General features: G+C 46.7%; 2 long non-coding RNA genes across 2 annotated transcripts in view; one reads left to right on the forward strand and one right to left on the reverse strand.

The window, feature by feature from the left end:
- LOC115382260 (uncharacterized) overlaps positions 1-21,053 on the forward strand; it is a 425,955-nt gene that overhangs the window by 40,299 nt on the left and 364,603 nt on the right. The gene's annotated exons all lie outside the window — the stretch shown is intronic.
- LOC115382250 (uncharacterized) lies at positions 2,039-4,513 on the reverse strand. Its single transcript, XR_003930509.1, has 4 exons — positions 4,375-4,513; positions 3,663-3,742; positions 2,900-3,039; positions 2,039-2,431 (listed from the first exon to the last, which is right to left on the reverse strand). It is a non-coding gene; the product is annotated as an uncharacterized LOC115382250 (long non-coding RNA).

Consider the following 21,053-nt stretch of genomic DNA (forward strand, 5'->3'; position numbering starts at 1 on the left):
GGACTGAACTCGCCTACATTTGTTTCCAGTGGCTGTGTGAAGGATGGTCACCAACCGTTCAAGGTCACAAAACCTATTCTCAAACTCTTGCCCAAGTCTGTTTATGACTCAACAGTACTTTTCTGCCACTTTGTCAAATGTCTCAGATGCAGGATTGTCTTTCAGCACCGACTGCACAGAGGGAAAGTGCAGCACGCTTTGTCTCTGTACATCCACTGAGAAAATGTTCATCTTAAATGCATTTAAAGCACTTATCATATCACCAACAGCCTTATATTTGCCTTGCAGCTCGCAGTTCAAGTGGTTTTGTTTCCCAGTAATGTCCGTCAAAAATGCAAGGTCAAGAGTCCACTCTGTGTCCTCTAGCAGTGAGACGTCTTTGCCTTCGGACTGCATGAACTCTTTGATTTCAGCCAAAAGTGAGAAAAAAAACGATGTAAAACTCGTCCTCTGCTGAGCCGTCGGATTTCTCTGTGCAGCAGCGGGTCTCCATATTCAGCTGACAGCTCCTCCGACGGCAGGAAGAACGCTGTGTGTTTTACAACTTAAAGACGGCCTGGGGTCCTTGATCCACTTCATTTACTCACTTACTACAGCCTGAAAGTGTTCAACACATCAGCAAGTGTTATGTCCTCACTTCTTCTCAACAAAATGATACGGACTAGAGCTGGGCGATATGGCCTCAAATCAATATCACGATATATTAAGCAGTTCACCTCGATGGCGATAAATGGACGATAACTACTGGGGGGCCATTTAATCACAGCTTTATACTGTACTGAATTAAACTTCTGACAGTTTACTGTGGGTGGTGTTTACTTTTGGCTCAGGTGGTGCAAACATTATTATTTTATTTCTCATTATATGGGGTCAACCTTGAAATTTTATTAGATTTATCAAGATTAGGGTACAAAACATATCTATGTATCCTAACTTTCACAACAACAGAGAATATAACTCTGAGCCAAGAGAATAAGGCACTGAAGAAGACCGCTAAAGATCTGCCACCAGAAAGCCGACCTTCAACAAGAGTTTTAGAGTTTAAATGACGAGCTCAGAAAGGTCTCCACTCCGAGACACGAGAATGCTCAGATGGAGTCTTCCAGAGAGGTTCTTGGTCATGACAGCTCTCTTTTCTGCCACAAAGCTGAAGAAAAGAGCAACGAGATCCAGAAATGTCAGCGCTTTGTCAACAATCAGAGAGTTGTGACGGCAGAGGGAGAAGCAGACCGAAAGCAAAACTCTGCGCTCCAAGGAGGATTTCAGTATCAGAATCTGCAGCTCGACAAAGACGAAGCTACAGAGCAAAGGATGGCTGGCTGAGACAAAGACCAGGATGTGAAGCTCAAAACTGATCAGATTTTTGATGAGTGGATGGGCATGGATGAGACTGTAGGCATCAGCGACTGTAGGGGGAGCTCCCGGCCGAGTTAATTAGCAAGGATGAGCATCCCCGCGGGGTGAAAGAGCTACAAGCTAAAGCGGCTAAAATAGAAACGGGACACAACAGCGTGGATGCTAAGCTGGACAAAATCAGCAAACAAACGGAGGACAGCTCGAGAGGAACGCCTGAAGTCCTGGGACAACTGAAAGGACAGCTACAGAGAGGAAACTACACTCTAAACCCGAATAGTTGACTCAACTTAAAAAACCAAAGGTAACTCGTTGCCTTAAAAAAGTTAAGTAATGGAGCTTTGGTTGAACAAGTGAAGAGAACTGCGTTCAATGTACTTCAGCTTCTAACAGAATGGAATAGAAAATTCAAGTTGAATGTACTAATAAGCAAGTTACAGTAACTTAAGCTAACTTAGTTTAAGCAATCATTGTCTACCCATGTATTTAACTCAGCTTGTTAAGTAACCATTACTTCATTAGTAGTTCAACCAAATTATATATTCTTACTGACCAAACATAACCTTTATTGTTCCTGAAACTTAAAATTTGCTTTCAATAAATGGAGCTATGTATACAGACAACTGCAAAATTACAGTGAGCCAAATGTTTTTATTGAACATAACTTTTTACAAAAACTCAACCTTTTTTTTCAGCAACAAAAACAACAAAACCACAGACTGATAGTAAACAAAAAAACAAAAAACCTCCAAGGACAGGAGGAGATTCCGCATCTTACATTGCAGGCTGATTCTTGAGTGTCTGGGGTTTAGGTTTCAGATCGTTCTTACAGAAGTACCTGTTGAACAAAATCAAAGGTGTTCTTCATGCACTTTGCGTAGTTGAGACGGAGTGCGCAGGCGAGTCCAAAGACAATGTTCTTAGCCTGAGGCAGGCTGTCGGTGTCCATCACAATGTTTCCCTCTACGATGATTCCCATGAGGAAGCGTATTGGTGCAGGGACTGTGAGTGTGGAGTGATGTTCTCCCGTTCATGGCAGAGGATCCCCACCGCACCAATCTTCCTCTTCATCAATGTCCTGAAAAAGGTAACAGGGCACAATCAGGTAAACATGACAATATGGAGTTACAGTCTCTACAGGCACACAGCCCACATGTCTGCCCAGTCCAGTGTCCACCCACTGCCCAGTGACCGCTACAGAAAACCACTCAGGACCCAAAATGGGTCCACACTTTGGATTTAAAAAGAGATGTTGGCTGTTTTATTTCAGTACATTTTTGAACTTGGTCGCCTTTCTCTTGTAGTTTTTTATTTTTGTTTTGCAAATGGATCTGATATCACTAGATTGTGAAGGGAAAACATTTGAAACAGTAAACTAGAACCAATATAAGTTTTTGGGGTGGAGAAAAATGATTTTTGAACAACAACAACAACAACAACAAAATTTGAAATCTATTTAAAAATCACTAAACAAAAATACTGATACTGATGTGACTCAATTCCCCCCACCCTCACCCTGAATAAATTCAATTGAAAATCAGCTGACCTTTGTGGCATCAGGTCCTGCCCTGTGAGGACTCTCTTTGCCTTGAAGATTTCCATGAGCCTGGGACTGCCATGGCCACGGACCTTGTGGAACTCCTGTCTCAGGCTCTTTCCAGCCACCCTCTAGAACTCCAGACACACCTGAAACATGTAAAACAAACATGGTCATGTTCAAACAACATGACAACATGATGTGATCTTTTCAGGCAATGACCCAGACTGAAATATTATTCTTTTAGTCAGTTTTGATGAATATGCAGCCCTTCTAGTGACATTGAATTCCAAATGAAAATAAAATGTGATTATTGTAGTCCAGGGGTGTCCACCTCTGTCCTCAAGGGCCGCCTCCTGCATGTCTCCGCTCTCTCCCTGCTGCAGCACACCTCTGTCTCATCATGTTGATGTTGTCCTCAAAACTAGTAGAAAAGCCCAGTGAAGAGTCCCTCATTGCAATCAGGTGTGCTCCAGCTGGGAGAAAGCTAAACCGTGCAGGATGTCGGCCTTTCATGACCGCTAATGACTACATCACTTCTGTTCAGAGATGGTTGTGCAGGTTATGTCACTTTATGTCATGCTTTTGTCATAATAATTCATTTCCAAGTGATAAAATTCAATGTGACTTGCCCGCATTTGTTGGTTTAAGCGACAATTAACAGTCTGTATAGAAATAACAACAATACAAATCGCAGTAGTTATTTTCTATAATCAAATGTCACCAGAGGGGCTCCAAAACATGAAGCATATTGAGACAAACACAGCCCTACCTGGCGTTCAGTACAGAGAGCCAGCCAGCTCTGACACATCTGGGTGATGGCAGGCCACCTTCACCTCAGCTCAGCTCCAGCTGTTAGGGAGAAACACAGTAAAGAAGATATTAAAACACATCAAGAGAAAGGAAAGCATATAAAATGTCTACTTTTTCTAATTTACATTACATCTTCAGTCCCATTACCAGGAAGGCTCTAAAAGGACATGATAAAACTTTTTTTTTCTTTTAAATTCATTCACTGCTCCTCTCAGTTCTCACATAGGACCCCAGGTGAAGCAGATTATATATTATCTGTGACATACGCAAAAGGTTCTGATTTTTAGCTTTATAGTCAGAAGTCTTCGGCTCCCAGCAGTGTTTTTATCTGCTCAGTGTTCAACCATCTCCATGAGCGCTCCGCCGGCCGGCCTCCGTGGAGCCGGACCCGGCCGAGCAGCTCCGTGAGACGCTGTCCGAAGAGAGAGCGGTCTGCTGCGGGCTTGTTTGTCCAGTGAACGAGCCGCTGTAGCGCTCTGCCGGGCTCTCTGCGTGCTGACTGTCCGCTCAGCGCGGAGCTGGAAGCGGATTCACCACCCGCGGCACTGCGGCTGCGCGGCCCAGAAGCACACTGCGCGCCGGTCACGGAAGTCAGCATAGCTAACACGCTAGCTAGCTTGTTAACAACGAGCTAACCACGTGCATGCACTCAGTTATAACTTTAAACTTACCCTTTTTTACGCCGAGCTCAGGTCCACTGAAGGCTTCAAACGTGGGTCAACTTGCTTCAAACAACTCCACTGGTGAAAGATGCTTCTGCTGTAGCTTCTCTTTCTGGCTCACAATGTTCTGAGAACTGGTAAAAACTGGATTCCTGGCGGGTTTGTGGGTGGCGCCAATGTGTTGCTATTAGCAACAGGCAAAACTTGATGATATTAAGTAATTTGAGCACAGACAATAAATTTGTTATTGATTTGACTTAAAAACATGAGTACAATCAGAAAGGACACCAAAAAGTTAACCTGAATCAGAAATAATAAGTAATGTCATAGTTTTAATGCATTTAAGTCATATGAACTCAATCTCTGTGAGTTGAATCAACAATCAGGGTTTACAGTGTAAGAAAAGCTTGAATTATTCTTCTGTAAGCAAAATAAATAATCTGTCACTCAGTGGTAATTTGTAAATAGTGTCAATTGTTAATAGTGTCTGCTGCTTGCCTTCCTTTTGTGTCTGTGGGAATTATTTTTATTACTTCCGCCAGGAGGTTATGTAATCACGTCGGTTTGTTGGTTGGTTGGTTTTTTGGTTTGTTGGTTGGTTGGTTGGTTGGATTGTTAGCAAGATCACGGAAAAAATAATGGGCGGATTGCAATGAAACTTTGTGGAAAGGTGGGTCTTGGGCTAACTTAGAATCCATTAATTTTTGGTGATGATCCGGATCACTGTCTGGATCCAGGAATTTTTTTAAAGGATTCTTTATCATTGAGAGATAGGGAGTCTTTCACATGGTTGGGCAGGCCCGCCGACAAACGCCTGGTTCACACAGGACGCGCCGCTTCCGACGCTGAAGTGGGAAGCCCCGCGCACCGACTGTCAGATCGGCGCCCCTGTTAACCTATCTGACGGTTCATACAGGAGGCGCGGGACAGCACTGTGCACGTAGCGGCTCGCGCCGCGGACCGCGGCGCTCCGCTCCTCTCTATTTTCTCCGTCAGCCTCGCGCCGTGGACCGCCAGTTGTAAAGCTGGACACAGCAGATCGCACCACACAGGAAGTCAGGAACGGAAAATACGAGAGAACCCGGTCAATTTTCAAATTAAAATGAAGTAAAATAACATAAATGATGTTGCTTTTCGGTTTTCCTTTTCAGATAAACACAAATGTGGTGCACCCAAATGTGCAACCACATTTTGATAATGTTTTATTATGAATGTTATAACCAAATGTTATTGTGTCAAAGTATTATTCTTTATAGTTTATAAATCCAGTGTGATGAGAGATAAGTATTTTATGTTTTTAAAACGGGGTCCTGTGAAGTTGTGGTTTAGCAATTGAGAGATGGAATGCGGAACCTTTGCCGCTGTGCCCGCCCCGATGCGCTTTGGGGACGGACTTCCGGTCTCAGCCTCAGACGTGTTTTGGGAACGACACGAGTTATTTTTTTTTATTTTATTTTTTTTTCCAATTCAAAGTTTTTTTTTGTTTGTTTTTTTTTTTAAATTTTATTTTATCATACAGAAAAAATTTACATCAACTCTCGATGGGAGAACAGAGCAATGAAACAAACAGACCATATATAAAAAAAAAAAAAAAAAAAAAGAAAGAAGAAGAAATAAAAAAACAATGAAAGCTATATCCAGTCTGTTAAAGCCTTTCACAAATCCAGTGTCCACAAAAGTACAAGCGATCTACAAGGTTAAATTAACAACATAAGAGGAAGCATTACAATTTATAATTATAACAACAGATACTTGGAGATATCTTCATACAAGACATTGCAATTCTCATCAGTGTCCTTAAGTAATGACAAAGAATTTGTATAATCCTTCATTTCGATTTTAAAGACCATTAGAGAAGGATTATTGTTCTGCCATTTATTTTTGTGTATATGATATTTGCCCATAATAATTACCAGGTTGCATATTCTAAAAATTTCTTTAGGTAAGTTGTAAACGCCAAACAGTATTTCGACACATTCAAATTGAGTAATAATTTCTATTTTTGATTTTAGCCAATTTGTTACATCTTTCCAAAATTCTTTTATTAATTTGCATGAGAAGAACAAATGCTCAATTGTTTCATTTTCATTAGTACAAAAACAGCATGGCTCCACCTCGAAGTTGAATCTTTTTTTGAGCGTATCTGCTGCTGGATAGTAGCCATTCATTATTTTAAATTGCATTTCTTTAATTTTTGCAGGTATTGGCCACTTCATGAATTTAATATAATTATTTGATATCTTTTCATGATAGTTTTTAAGCTTAATATTTTGACTTAAAGGGAACGACACGAGTGGAGCTGTGGTTCTTTCTCTCATGCTTCTTCTCCATTTCACAGGTCAGTAATGTGATAAACTTACTGTAAATGGAAGCCTTAAGCTTCGTGTTACTTCTGCCTTTCATGGAAAGCAATTTCGTGTTGTTATGTGGAAGTTTGATGTTACTTTTTGTGTAAGTTTATGGAGCCGCGCTGCGCCGGAAGTCTCGCGAGAGTTGGCGGTAGTCTCGCGATATTTGACTGTATTACCGCGAGAGTTTGTGTGCTTCAAGCAGATGTTTGTTTTTTTCTACAGAAATGCATTTTCTTGCACTTTAAAGCTCCAAATTGACACAAGAGGACTCCTTGACTTGTATTAATTTAGTTTGATAAACCCTTAATGCTTTGTTTGTTGAGAAATAAGAATGATTTATATGTTTATTGAGATTTAAGATGTGTTTTGTGTTGTTTTTTTGAAGATTTTGCTGAAGATAGACATGTTTATTTAATTTAGATATTTATATTCCATTGTGCTAAGTCCAAATTTATTTGTTTATACAGAAACTGAAGCCATAAGAAGAGTTTTGAATAACTGAGAATGCATATAGATTAAATATGACTTTATTGAGACTTTTGTAGTTATGTTGATCTGGACAGAAAGAAAAGGCACTTAATGTGAATTGTATATTTGTTTATTGTTTGAATAAGACGTGTTTTGGGAACGACACGAGTGGAGCTGTGGTTCTTTCTCTCATGCTTCTTCTCCATTTCACAGAAAACACAATTCTTTTTTGTTGTCGTGGTCACCAAGCCTGGGACCCGTAACACACACACACACACACACACACAGGGAGAGAGGGCGACAGAGAGAGGCACCGCACGCCGCAGCGCTCCGCTCCGATCACACCCCGATCACAATGTTGTGTGATTATATCTGGTGTTCTTATTGTTGTTGGTGACTGATTTGACCGGCGTGGCGGAGGTCTGCGCTCTCTGAGTGCCAATTTCTAGTTTGTAATATTCTTATTCTAATGCTTGCTTGCATGATATTCCAGGGTAAAAGTGCCATAATATGAATGCATATAACCTTGCTTGTGTAGAGTTTGGTAAACTCTAATCATAACCCTGAGAAAAGCAAACAAAGTCCCGGGGAGTCTTGCAGGTAACACCTGGGGAAGCCAAGGACGGAATGCCGGAGCCTGAGATGCAGAAGCTGGGACTGACTGACCCAGTCAGAGTGAGAATGGCATGACTGGGCGGACCATGGAAAACTACCAGGAACCACAGCTTGAGAACCCCGCCTGCGAGCGAGGGATCACAAATACACACATTTCAGACATCGCCTTTTTGCCTGCTGGACGCTACTTTCGGGTAGACCAGGGACTCAAGGACCAGAATTCTGTGTCAGGGAAACAACGTCTTGCTGTAATGAATTCACACACTAAAAGCCAGAGGTCGTCAGGTCCTTATTGCACACTTTGGTTTTGGGATCTAAAAAGGCCCGAGCGGAGCGACCCCGTGGAGACGGGCTGAAGATCCTCACCTCGACATGTCTGAAGTGGCTCTCATCCACGGTGACCATCTACTGCAGGCCATCTTGGACAAGGTTGCTGATCTTCCACAAATGTCACCATCAATCACTTCCACTTGGCATAGACGCAGGCGTTGTGCTAATCCAATAAAACAAGCCAAATTAGTATTATACCACTATTTATTTTAATCTTTTTGGTTTGATACACAAAGTTTACGTCTACTCCACCCCAATATATGAAAACTGTTCACTACTGTGTAGAAAAAAAAACAACAATATTGATGGAAAATGTGTTTCGTAGGCTTTTCTACAGAACTCTGTCAATACATTTGGGACTAATAATGTAGGACATTTGTAAAATCCAATTTCTAATATTAATTGCCAGAGCCCAAAAATGGAGAGGTCCAATTGCCACTGAGCTTCAAGAGGCAGAGTCAGACATTCGTGTTGCTCCACCAGGTCTAATGCTGACCAACACAGCATCCCACAAGTAACAGCAACAAACATATTTCCATAATTAATCCATGAAGAATGTAAGCTCTAAATTACACCTTTCAGCAAAGTAACTCACATAAGTGAAATAACTCCAAGCAGCTGTGATCATGAGCCCAGAGACTCTCCACAACATGAGGCAACAGTCTCAAGCTTTACTACAGAGCGTGCACTTATTCTCCATGACAGCATACTAATCATCGTAGACTGACAGAATAAAATCAAATAACCACGCCACAGCTTACCTGGACACAAAGCAGTTGCAAAGCAATCCAGTTGAAGAGGGACACCTCTGACCTGCTGAATATAGATTCCTGTGTAATCACTCTCGTCAGTTTCTCCGCTCTGTGGCCGTGATGTTTGCAAACCCTGAAGACACATGCAAATACAAACTAAGAATTACACAGGCCAGGATAGTGGCTAGAGAAGTGATTGTCAAACATCTTTATGTCAAGGACCCTAAAATTAATGAGCATTTGGCTTTCGACCCAATTGAAGAAATAATCATGCATGTGTGCGTTCTGAATCTGTCTGTCGACACGCTTTGAGTGAGAGGGTGAGAGTGAAGAAGAGTGAAAAGAGAAAAGAGTGAGAGTGAAAAAAGAAATGGCCGATCCAGGATCTCCTTAGAAAACTGATCGTTCATGTCGAAGTTGGTTCCCTTCCAGCTCCCGACCCTGGCCTTTCACCTGCTCCTTCTGTTTGAAGTTCACAAACTTGGCCACGATGGGTCTGGATCTGGGTCTGAGTCTTGGTCTGGGTGTGGGTCTGGTCCCGCCGGGTCTTTTCCCTCTCAGATAGTGAATCCTGTGGAAGGAGATGTTTTCCACTGCTTCTTCCGGGAGCTTCAGGTGTGTTTTGATTAAACTTTTCACCGCCGTCTCGGGGTCCTTCAATTTCCAACATAAGACAAATTAAACAGGGTAGGAAAAAAAGCATACAAAACTATCTAAAAAGAGGTAAAACGGCCAGAATTTCAAAACTGTCAACAAAAAAGCTCAAAAACAGGAATAAAGTGGTTAAAATCAGGAACAAAACTAGGTTGAATGTTATAAAAGGTTCTATTCTGAACTGGAGTCAAAACATCATGAATGCAACATAAGATATAGTTTTTGTTTGTGCATTAAAACCATGCATGAAACTTCATGAGATGCATCCGCCTCATTTTTAATTATTAAATGTGCCACATGGCTCCAGAACAACTTGACTTGAAGAACAGTCATTACAGTGGCTGTAGGCGCCAATTAGCACCAGGAGGGAGGTGATCAGGGCCGGAGAGGAAGGGAAAACGGTTTGACCCTCGTGAGTGATGTGAGTGCTGCCGTGGCTTGAAGTGTGTGAAGAGGGACACAAATGGACATATTTCATATTCCCCTTTCCTTGTAAGGAGGTTACGCTGGACTCGTGAAGAATGTGGAGCACGCTGTGAGCGACACACCTGTCCACCTGTCGGAGCGGCCAGGTGGGGTCTCGTGTGGGTGGACCACGGAGCCGACTCTTCTGGATCTCTGCTGGGGAGAGGAGCTCCAATGTTCCCATCCGAGCTAATTGTGGCTAAGTTAGCGAAAACTGTCAGCTGACTCACCTGAAGACGGTAGACGAGCTGACTTTATGATAACACTGGCGATGGATGAGGAAATACAGCCGAAATGAGCGATTTTGCAGAGATTATGTCCCGCGCTAACGCTCCATTGCCGTGGCACCCGCTAAGTGCGGCTACATCGGTTGGATCTAAATAACTTCTGAAGGACTCCGAGCTGCACGATGTTTGTCTGAGTGAGTATATGAGCATGCACACACCTAGAAATAAGGTCCAGATGTCAAAAAACCGAAGTTGCCCTTTAATTTCTGTCTTTTTTTGTGCTGTGCTGCATCTGAATGGTGATAATGAGGGTTTTCCTTGATTGATCTCTTGCAGAATCAAGAGTTTCCCAGGCCGCCGGCCCCAAACCAGACCCTGTGCTGCCGTTGGCGCCTTTGTCTCAGCTCTCCGCTCCCCCACAACACCCAGACATGACTGTTCCTGTTCCTTCCGGTGTGTTTTCTCCTTCAGACCACCGCAGCTCTCTCAGCCTCTGCTGTGAAGCTTGGAGAACCTGTGGAGCTTCAGCTTTTCCTGCTCCAAACACTCCGTCTGCTGGGAGGCCTGCTGGCAGCGTTCCACACTGAGCCGAAGGCAGGCAGGACACAGGCCATCCACAGGAAGACCATGAGACACACCGAACAGAGGATCCATGATGGAAACAGGACGAGCTCGGACGGGATCCTGAGGTCGGTGGAGCAGACCGCATGTTGTTCACTACGTCTTCTGGGCTTTTCCAAAACATTCTGCCATTTAAAGTTTTCAGTAAACATTAAATATTAAAGCCAAAACGGTGGTGTCATGAATTCTGCTTTTAGTGCGTGGAGATGTGGGTAAAGAGAACTTTATTCCTCCCTATGGTTTGGTGTGTGATTTTTGCATTGTTTTCACCAGAGCCTCTCTGCTTTAACGCCCTCCGGCTTCATCTTCCAAAATGTTCACGTTGCTCTTCAACATTTCAGCGTCTTATTTCCGCTTCCTGCCGCCGGATGCAGCCAAAACAATCAATGCAGAGTGTTTCAAATGTGATGAGGAGTGAGAAAAGCACGGCGATAGATAGATTTCTGCAGCGGCTTCATGCAGAGTTAAATCCTTGGAGGATCATTGTCAGTGGTTCCCAAACTGAGGTCTAGGACCCGCTTTGGGGAGGTGTCAGGTCTCCCTCAGCGTCCGGCTCTCACAAGTAGATTTGCACATGTTAAGAAAGTCCATAATGAGAGGATTTGTACTAATTGGAGAAGAGCTGGGGAACTTGGAGTGGATTTAAAACCGATTCAGTCTACAGCTGTGACGGTCCTGCTGATCCAGTGGAGTCCCGGTTCTGACCCCAGACCTGAAGGAACCGCCGATCAGCTGATCAAGATCCACATTCTCCACAATGAAGACACTCGTCTGTTTTATTGAAAATAAAAAGAACAAAATAAGGAAATCCATCGGCTGGTCAGTCAGTAAATACCTGCTGGAAGAGTCTAGAATCCAGTCGCCCCTGCCTGGAACTCCGGCCTCACGTCGGTTTCAGACCCCGTTTACACCGAAAACATTTTCAAGTGAAAACGCAAAACTTTCCACAGTGCAGCGGTCGTCCTTGTTGACAGCTGCTCCCAAAGTGGAACTTCTCGAAAACGGTCTGTCTCCATGGGAACGAGGAAAAACAACACTTTGTGGCAACGTTTGGGCAGCGATGCTAACGGCTTACTAAGTCGTTTTCAGCGTTCCCGTGTAAACATTAAACTTTACTGAAACAAATAAACTAAAACTTTGCGTTTTCACCTGAATCGTCGTCGTGTCAACGGGATCTTCCTCTCGTGGTTCTTAGACATGGACAGTCTGTCTATCAAAAGACGTTTCCTGATTCCTTGCTCCTGACTGAAGGTGTTTTAGTCTCGTCAGATCAGACTGAACATTCCGGACTCTGGTTCTGTCTCCGTCTCTGTCTCTTCGTGCTGGTTTGTGCTTGAACGATGACCGAGCTGCCGCTCCTCAGTGTATGTGTGTGTGTGTGTGTGTGTGTGTGTGTGTGTGTGTGTGTGTGTGTTGTCGTGGATTTTTATTTAACCTAGGCAAGTTGCGATGAAAAAACCCACAAACATATTTTCCAGAAAAATCATAAAATCTTCAATTATATTCACTTTTGGTTCTTCCAGGAAAAATCAGAGTCGGAGTCAGAATGCAAAGTAGAGAGCTTTATTACTAAAACCCCCGGCAGCCAGCCCGACCAAAAGGAACTGGAGCAAAGACTGAGCTCAGCCTCGTCCTTTTATACTGGAAGGACGCCTGTGCCTGTTTGACACTTAGTGGGGACGGTACACATACTAAACACTCGCAGTGACATCACTCCGTAGTGAAAGTACACCTCTTGGCACACCTGCAAACCTGTTAGTTCCCTCTCTCCTTCCTTCACTAAGGTGCCCAGTCCTTGACCCCACCCCCAGTCCTCTCTATCAGGACTTTCAACTTCTCCATACATCTCACACTAGTGCCAAGTACTTTCTAACATTTCATATCGTTCTTCATTGCTTGACATGTGGGTCCCACTTATGAAAAAAGGAAAAAGAAGCTCAGACCAGGTGGTCTCTGCCTCTGAAAAAAAGAAAAACAGACTGGCAGGCTGCCAGGTGGATGCCACTAAGAAAAAAGGAAAAAGGCATGCAGAAAAAATAAAAAGAGAGGCAAACTAATACTTGGGTTTTGTGTCACACATAATGCATCTTTTTTCACACCTGTTTTACACAAACACACTACTTAAACAGAAACATGCATAATATGAATGATACTGAATAACATAATATGATGAATACTAGATAAACATAATCTGGAGAATACTGTATAATTATTCAACAGTGTGTGTGTGTGTGTGTGTGTGTGTGTGTGTGTGTGCGTGTGTGTGTGTGTGTGTGTGTGTGTGTGTGTGTGTGTGTGTGTGTGTGTGTGTGTGTGTGTGTGTGTGTGTGTGTGTGTGTGTGTGTGTGTGTGTGTGTGAACCGTCTGGGTGTGTTTGGCTACCTCCCCCCCTCACCGTGTCTTTTCAGTGGACTGTACATAATGCTGCAAACTGCCTGGTTCTCCAGAACCCCGGGAGAACCCATGCAACGATCTATAAGAAGACAGGCTAGCTGGCATGTAGGCCTGAAACCATGTGAGAAAAGTGAGTTTTATTTATTTACATTACATTTACAATGGCACAGTTGTCATTTGTAAGGATAAATATGTAGGTATAAACAAATATTTGCATATTTATTGCTGAAGATTAAATGATATGACGCGTTTTGTGTTCTCACATTTGGACTGTAATGTTACGGTCGTCACCTGTATTCAGGGCCGCCTAATAGTAGGCCCTGGGGCGAAGAAGTTTTGTAGGCCCTACTCCATTGTCCCAATCTACATCACAAAATGCATCAGTTTCTTTCATGACATACAAGTGTGAGTTTTCCTTCTTTAGCCAGAAAACACCAGCATGCTTTTATTAATTAACTTACATGAACGCAAAAGGCACTTTGTATAACAACAATAAATAAGAACTTATGTTGATTATTTAAAACCAAGACCAGCGAAAGTTTGAAAATCAATACTATCAGAACAAAATGAGTTTTTCTGGCCTACATACATATCACAGACACTACCCACACATACATCTGCATATACACTCAGCACCATGGATAGTGACAACAGACTGATGTCTAAACATTCAGTCATTCTAATTCAAACAATTAGCAGCCGTCCACAACAACTGAAAACCTGCAGAGGTTAACAATAAGCAGAGCACTGTCCTGTTAGAAGTACTCGTCTGGTCTTCTTTGCAGAGAATGCTTTGATTATGTCCTTGAAATCCAAATCATGAAGGATGTCATGCTCAATGGACCAGTGTTCATTTTGACATGAATTTTTTCATTTAATTTTAGTCTTAGTCACTCACCAAAGACTTGATTTAGTGAAAGTCGCATTTTAGTTTTTTAGTTTTGTTTCGTTTTCGTTAGAATTTAGTCTGTGGAAATTAGTTTTTGTCCTAATTTTAGTCTTAATGAAATTTGACAGTTTTGTTGTACTGTAGTATAGATAGATAGATAGATAGATAGATAGATAGATAGATAGATAGATAGATAGATAGATAGATAGATAACTTTATTATTCCAGTGGGAAATTTGTCTTGGGGCAGCCGGGGCCCCACCCTGGAGCCAGGCCTGCAGTTGGGGCTCGTAAACGAGCGCCTGGTGGCCGGGCCTTTGCCCACGGAACCCGGCCGGGCTCAGCCGAAGGGACGACGTGGGCCTGACCTCCAGTGGGCTCACCACCCACCGAGGGAACCGTAGGGGCCGGGTGCAATGTGGATTGGGTGGCAGCCGACGGCAGGGTGCCCGGCGACCCAATCCTCAGACACAGAGACTAGCTCTAGGGACATGGAATGTCATCTCGTTGGTGGGGAAGGAGCCCGAGCTTGTGAGGAAGGCTGAGAGGTACCGGCTAGATATAGTCGGACTCACCTCCACACACAGCCTGGGCTCTGGAACCCAACGTCTTGAGAAGGGCTGGACTCTCCACTTCTCTGGCGTTGCCCACGGTGAGAGGTGGCGGGCTGGTGTGGGTTTTCTTGTAGCCCCACAGCTCAGCCGCCATGTGTTGGAGTTCACCCCAATGAACAAGAGGGTCGCATCCCTGCGCCTTCGGGTCGTGGATAGGTGCCTCACTGTTGTCTCGGCTTATGGGCCGAACAGCAGTGCAGAGTACCCGGCCTTCTTGGAGTCCCTGGAAGGGGTGCTGGACAGTGCATAGACTGGGGACTCCATTGTTCTACTGGGAGACTTCAATGCCCACGTGGGCAGCGACAGTGAGACCTGGAAGGGGGTGATTGGATCGCACAGCCTCCTCGATCTGAACCCGAGTGGTGTTCTGTTATTGGACTTCTGTGCTAGTCACAGTTTGTCCATAACAAACACCATGTTCGAGCACAGGGGTGTCCATAAGTGCACTCGGCACCAGGACACCCTTGGTCGGAGGTCGATGATTGACTTTATTGTTGTGTCATCTGACCTCCGGCCACGTGTCTTGGACACTCGGGTGAAGAGAGGAGCAAACCTGTCGACCGATCACCACCTGGTGGTGAGCTGGATTCGCTGGCTCAGGAGGAAACCGGACAGACTTGGCAGACCCAAACGTGTTGTGAGGGTCTGCTGAGAACGTCTGGTGGAACCCTCTGTCAGCATGGTTTTCACCTCCCACCTCCGGGAGAGCTTCTCTCATGTCCCGAGGGAGGCTGGGGACATTGAGTCCGAGTGGACCATGTTCTCCACCTCCATTGTCGAAGCAGCTGCTCAGAGCTGTGGTCGTAAGGTCTCCGCTGCCTGTCGTGGCGGCAACCCCCGAACCCGGTGGTGGACACCAGAAGTAAGGGCTGCCGTCAAGCTGAAGAAGGAGTCCTATCGAGCCATGTTGGCTCGTGGGACTCCCGAAGCAGCTGGCAGGTACCGGCAGGCCAAGTGAACTGCAGCCCAAATGGTTGTGGAGGCAAAAACTCGGGTCTGAGAGGAGTTCGGGGAGGCCATGGGGGAGGACTATCTGTCGGCCTCGAAGAAATTCTGGCAAACCGTCCAGCGCCTCAGGAGGGGAAAGCAGGTCTCCGCCAACACTATTTACAGTGGAGGTGGGGAGCTGCTGACCTCAACTGGGGATGTTGTTGGACGGTGGAAGGAATACTTTGAGGACCTCCTCAATCCCATCGTCACGTCTTCCGTGGAGGAAGCAGAGGCTGAGGTCTCAGATGTGGACTTGTCCATCACCCAAGCTGAAGTCACCGAGGTGGTCGGTAAGCTCCTCGGTGGCAAAGCACCAGGGGTGGACAAGATTCGCCCTGAGTATCTTAAAGCAACACTAAGGAAATTTCAGTTTTCGTTGATTTTGGCGGCGCCAGTGGACCAGGAAAAGCGGTAGTGTTTTGCCTGAAGGAATACTACAGTTCCCATGAGGACTAGCGCGTGGCATCATAAAATGCTGCTCCCGGTGGCATGCTGTCGGACTGAACTCACCTTCATTTGTATCCATTGACTGTGTGAAGGACAGATAGCGATGAGGTAATGAATCTAATGGTGGCTAAACCATTGAGGCCGTGACAGAGGGTTCATTCAAATAGTTGTAACTCAATGTATCATCACAAAAGATATTAAAATGTTTTATTAAGGTTGAAAAGTTCCTTAGTGTCGGTTTAAGTCTCTGGATGTGCAGGGACTGTCTTGGTTGACACGTCTCTGCAACATCGCGTGGCGGTCGGGGACAGTGCCTCTGGATTGGCAGACTGGGGTGGTGGTCCCCCTGTTTAAAAAGGGGGACCAGAGGGTGTGCTCCAACTATAGGGGGATCACACTCCTCAGCCTCCCAGGGAAAGTCTATTCCAGGGTACTGGAGAGGAGGATTCGACCGATAGCCGAACCTCGAATTCAGGAGGAACAATGCTGTTTTCGTCCTGGTCGTGGAACAGTGGACCAGCTCTGGTCCGCATTGCCGGCAGTAAGTCGGACCTGCTCCCGGTGCATGTTGGACTCCAGCAGGGCTGCCCTTTCTCGCCGGTTCTGTTTATAATCTTTATGGACAGAATTTCTAGGTGCAGCCAGGGGCCGGAGGGGGTCCGGTTCGGGAACCACAGGATTTCATCTCTGCTTTTTGCAGATGATGTTGTCCTGTTGGCTTCATCAAACCCGGACCTACAGCATGCACTGGGGCGGTTCGCAGCCGAGTGTGAAGTGACAGGGATGGGGATCAGCACCTCCAAATCCGAGGCCATGGTCCTTGACCGGAAGAAGGTGGCTTGCCTTCTCGAGGTCGGTGGAGAGACCCTGGAACAAGTGGAGGAGTTTAAGTATCTTGGGGTCTTGTTCATGAGTGAGGGACGGATGGAGCGTGAGATTGACAGGCGGATCGGTGCAGCGGCTGCAGTGATGCAGTTGTTGTATCGGTCCATTGTGGTGAAGAGGGAGCTGAGCTGAAAGGCGAAGCTCTCGATTTACCGGTCAATCTACGTTCCCACCCTCATCTATGATCATGAGCTTTGGGTCATGACCGAAAGGACAAGATCCCGGATACAAGCGGCCGAAATGAGTTTAGTCCGTAGGGTGGCTGGGCGCTCCCTTAGAGGTGAGGAGCTCAGTCACCAGGGAGGAGCTCGGAGTAGAGCCACTACTCCTCCACATCGAGAGGGGCCAGCTGAGGTGGCTCTGGCATCTGGTCAGGATGCCTCCTGGATGCCTCCTTAGGGAGGTGTTCCGGGCATGTTCCACTGGGAGGAGACCCCGGGGAAGACCTAGGACATGCTGGAGAGACTATATCTCTCGGCTGGACTGGGGATCCTGGACTGGGAACGCCTTGGGCTCCTCCCAGAGGAGCTGGAGGAAGTGTCTGGGGACAGGGAAGTCTGGGCATCCCTGCTGAGACTGCTGCCCCCGCGACCCAGCCCCGGATAAGCGGTAGAAAATGGATGGATGGATGGATGTATCATATAACTCTTGTATCATGAATAATATCTAACAATATCTAAGGCTTGTTAGAAAAAAATAAATACATTAACTTCAGATCCTTTCTTTTTTTTTTTTTTTCCTCTCCCTTGTCCTGTTCAGCAGCTGGGGCATGCAATATTGTATGATTGTAGCCTTTTACTATCTGAACAGATTTTAATGTTAGCAGCAGGACGAGAACGAATCTCCTCCTGCTGCTGCCTTTATTTAAAGCTGGCGTCCGGCATGGCTGCCGAACAGGATCGGGACGGAAACGCTCAGAGAGCGAGAGACAGAAAAGAGAGAGAGATAAAGAGAGGGAGAACGGGAAGGGGGGGGGGCACAATCTATGTACAAATTCACAACAAATGCAAAACAGTGTTGTCAACGCACCACATGCAACCAAGAACAGTCCCAAACCCCAATCTAGACAACACCAAAACAGAGCCGACAACCAACACAAAAACTGACAGAACCATACATTTATATAATTCCCCCCCCCCGATGAACCACAGTAGTGAACAGGACTAGTAACTAGTAGTAAACTCAGGGCGTGCATCAAGAGAGGGCTACTACAGACCACCATTATTCTAACCACCACAAGAAGACAAGGTAACTGAATATGTGAAGAGTGATTAAAGATCAGCGTGATCGTGCAAATATGATAGTGATAGTGATGGTGATAGTGATCATGCATATATGACCTCTGACCCCTGAGAAGGCCAGAAGCAGGCCAGAGAGGCCCTCAGAGCCCAGACAGCCGGTGGTCATCACAGAGCCCGGATCCAAGCCGCTCCCCCAGGCAGACGCCCCCGCTCCGGTTCAGAAATGGGGCAGAGGAAAGCCCCGGCCGGGGACCCCGGCGGTCCTGGGGCCCGGGCCCTGCGGAGCCACGACCGGCAGGAGCCGAGAGCCCAAGGCCCAAGAGCCCAAGAGCCGACCCCCCACACAGGCGGAGGGCCATGACCCCCCCGGGAGAACCAGCCCACACGGGCGGCTACCCACCCCAGGCCAGTACCCCCCCCAGCGCTCCACTTCAGATCCTTTCTGGATTCTTACAACAAATGACAACCTGCAAGAAAAAGAGCTCCAATCATAATGACCAGCAGATGGCGGTAATGCAACCAATGGGATGCAAGTTGCCATAAAACATCACAGAAGAATAGAAGCACAACAACAACAAACATGGCACTGAGTGACAGTGCTCCGGTGCTGCGTCTCTGTACTGGAGCCGAATCGGAGCCACTGAGCCCAGTGTGAGGACGGTTAAACCCAGCTTGTCCGTCGGCCAGCGTCAGCTTTTTCGTCACATTTTTACTTGTTAGCTCATAATGTCTTGAGATTTTGTTTTAGTTTTTGTTGCCAATACTTATTAAATTCACACTCTCGTCACAAATTAGTCACAAAGAATCCTGTGAGCTTTGGGATGCTCTTCAGTAATTCTTTTTCTCGTGATTCTTTCTCACGAACCACCTTTCGCTTGTGAGCACCGCTCTCAAATTTCTTTTTCCCCGTCATTTTCCACCTGTCAGTCAAGGGGTGAAGCTGTACAAACGTTCAGTAAACAGGGAGGTGGGGCGGGGCTAGCAAAGGGTTAATTTGGATCAATCAGCAGCCACAAACGTGAAGTATAAAATGCTTGAGAGAAAACTTGACCAGTAACACAACAATCAGGTTCAGCCCAGGTAAGCCCGTGCATTAAAGCGGCCTTGAGCGCTACCTTAGAAAGAATGGCCATGAAGCTTCGCGTGCACACATGAAGACCATAAATCCAAAGCATTAGTTGCTGAAGTAAATGAACATTGTTTCTGTTTGTGCTTTCACTCACCGAAGCAGTTCGCTCCTCGGAGAGGCAGGCCGTCATGGAGAGCGTATCTAGCTCCAACCCCAGATAATACATGCTCTGAGCTGGGGTGAGCGCGCTCTTGTGTCGGTTCACTATGAACCCCAGGAGCTTGATGTGGTGCAGGACCTGGGTCATGTGCAGCACAGGCTCCTGATGAGAGGACGCCAGTATGAGCCAGTTGTCGATGTAAGTGAGGATCCTCAGACCACAACGACGGAGGGGCTCCAACGCTGCTTCAACACACTTGGTAAAGGTGCGAGGAGCGAGAGAGTAGCCGAAGGGGAGCCGGTTGTATTGAAAATACCTGGTCCCCATGGCTAAGCAGAGGAAGGCTCTGTGCTTTCTGAGAATGGGGATGTGGAAATAGGCGTCTGTCAGGTCGATCGAAGTCATCCAGTCCCCGGGTCGAATGCTCTCCATGAAGTGTTTGACCATCAGCATGCGGAACCTCCTGGTGGCTATGTGAATGTTGAGGACCCTCAGGTCCAGAATAGGTCTTACACCCCCGCTTTTCTTGGGGACCAAGAAGTAGGGGGAATAAAAACCCCTAGTGCGCCTCTGTCGCTCTCAGCTCTGTGACCGCGCCCCGGCGGAGGAGTGAGGCTACTTCGCCCCCGCAGGGCATGCGAGCGACAAAGGATGTCGCTGAAGAGAGGCGGACGACAGACAAACTGCAGGGCATAACCGTTTCTCACTGTCCTGGACAGCCAGGGAGAAAGCGGTCCCAACATAGCACGCCACGTGTGGAAACGAAGCGTGACTGCACCACGGCCTGAGAGGACGGCCCACCCGTCCTCTCAGGGGGCCCCTTCGGGAGACGGGGAGCCCCAGGCGAAAGGGCCGTGAAGGTCCCTTAAATGAGCGCGGGCAGCCGCCACGGGGCCGCGGACCGGCGCTTTGCTGGGGACAACCCGAGCAAAGTCAGCGCGATCCCGGGGTTTTCCAGGTCGCTGTCCTCGGTGCTGAAGCCGGAGCCTTCCGGGTCTCTGACCGTGGTGCTGAAGCTGGAGCCGGGATGCTCAATAGCAGGAGCCCGGGATGGCAGGGCTCCACTGCTCCGAGGCTCCGCCATGCCAATACACAGGGAAGGCGAGGGAGCACTGCTGGGAGCAAAATGAATAAGGCTGGGATCGGGACGCTCTACGGCGGAAGCCCAGGCCGGCGCGAGCCTGCCGCTCGGCGGGGAAACTCCGCTGGAAGCGGCATGAGTGGTGCTGGGGCTGGGCCGCTGTACTTCAGCAGCCCGGGGCGCTACAGCACCACCGCTCTGACGCCTCATCATGCTCACACAAGCAGAGGCCAACAGACAAACGCTGCTAGGAGCGCCATGCGTGCGGACGGGGCCGGGATGCCCCAAGGCGGGGACCCGGCATCGCCGCTCTGATGCTTCGTCATGCTCACTCAAGCTGAAGCCGGCGGAGAGTGCAGCGTTGAGCATTTGCGGGGTGCCAGAAGAACATCGGCAGTGCACCATTTGCGTGACGTGCACAGCGGGAGAGCTAGCG

The sequence above is a fragment of the Salarias fasciatus genome, chromosome 23 (assembly GCF_902148845.1).
Source record: "Salarias fasciatus chromosome 23, fSalaFa1.1, whole genome shotgun sequence".
In the NCBI taxonomy this organism is placed as follows: Eukaryota; Metazoa; Chordata; class Actinopteri; order Blenniiformes; family Blenniidae; genus Salarias; species Salarias fasciatus.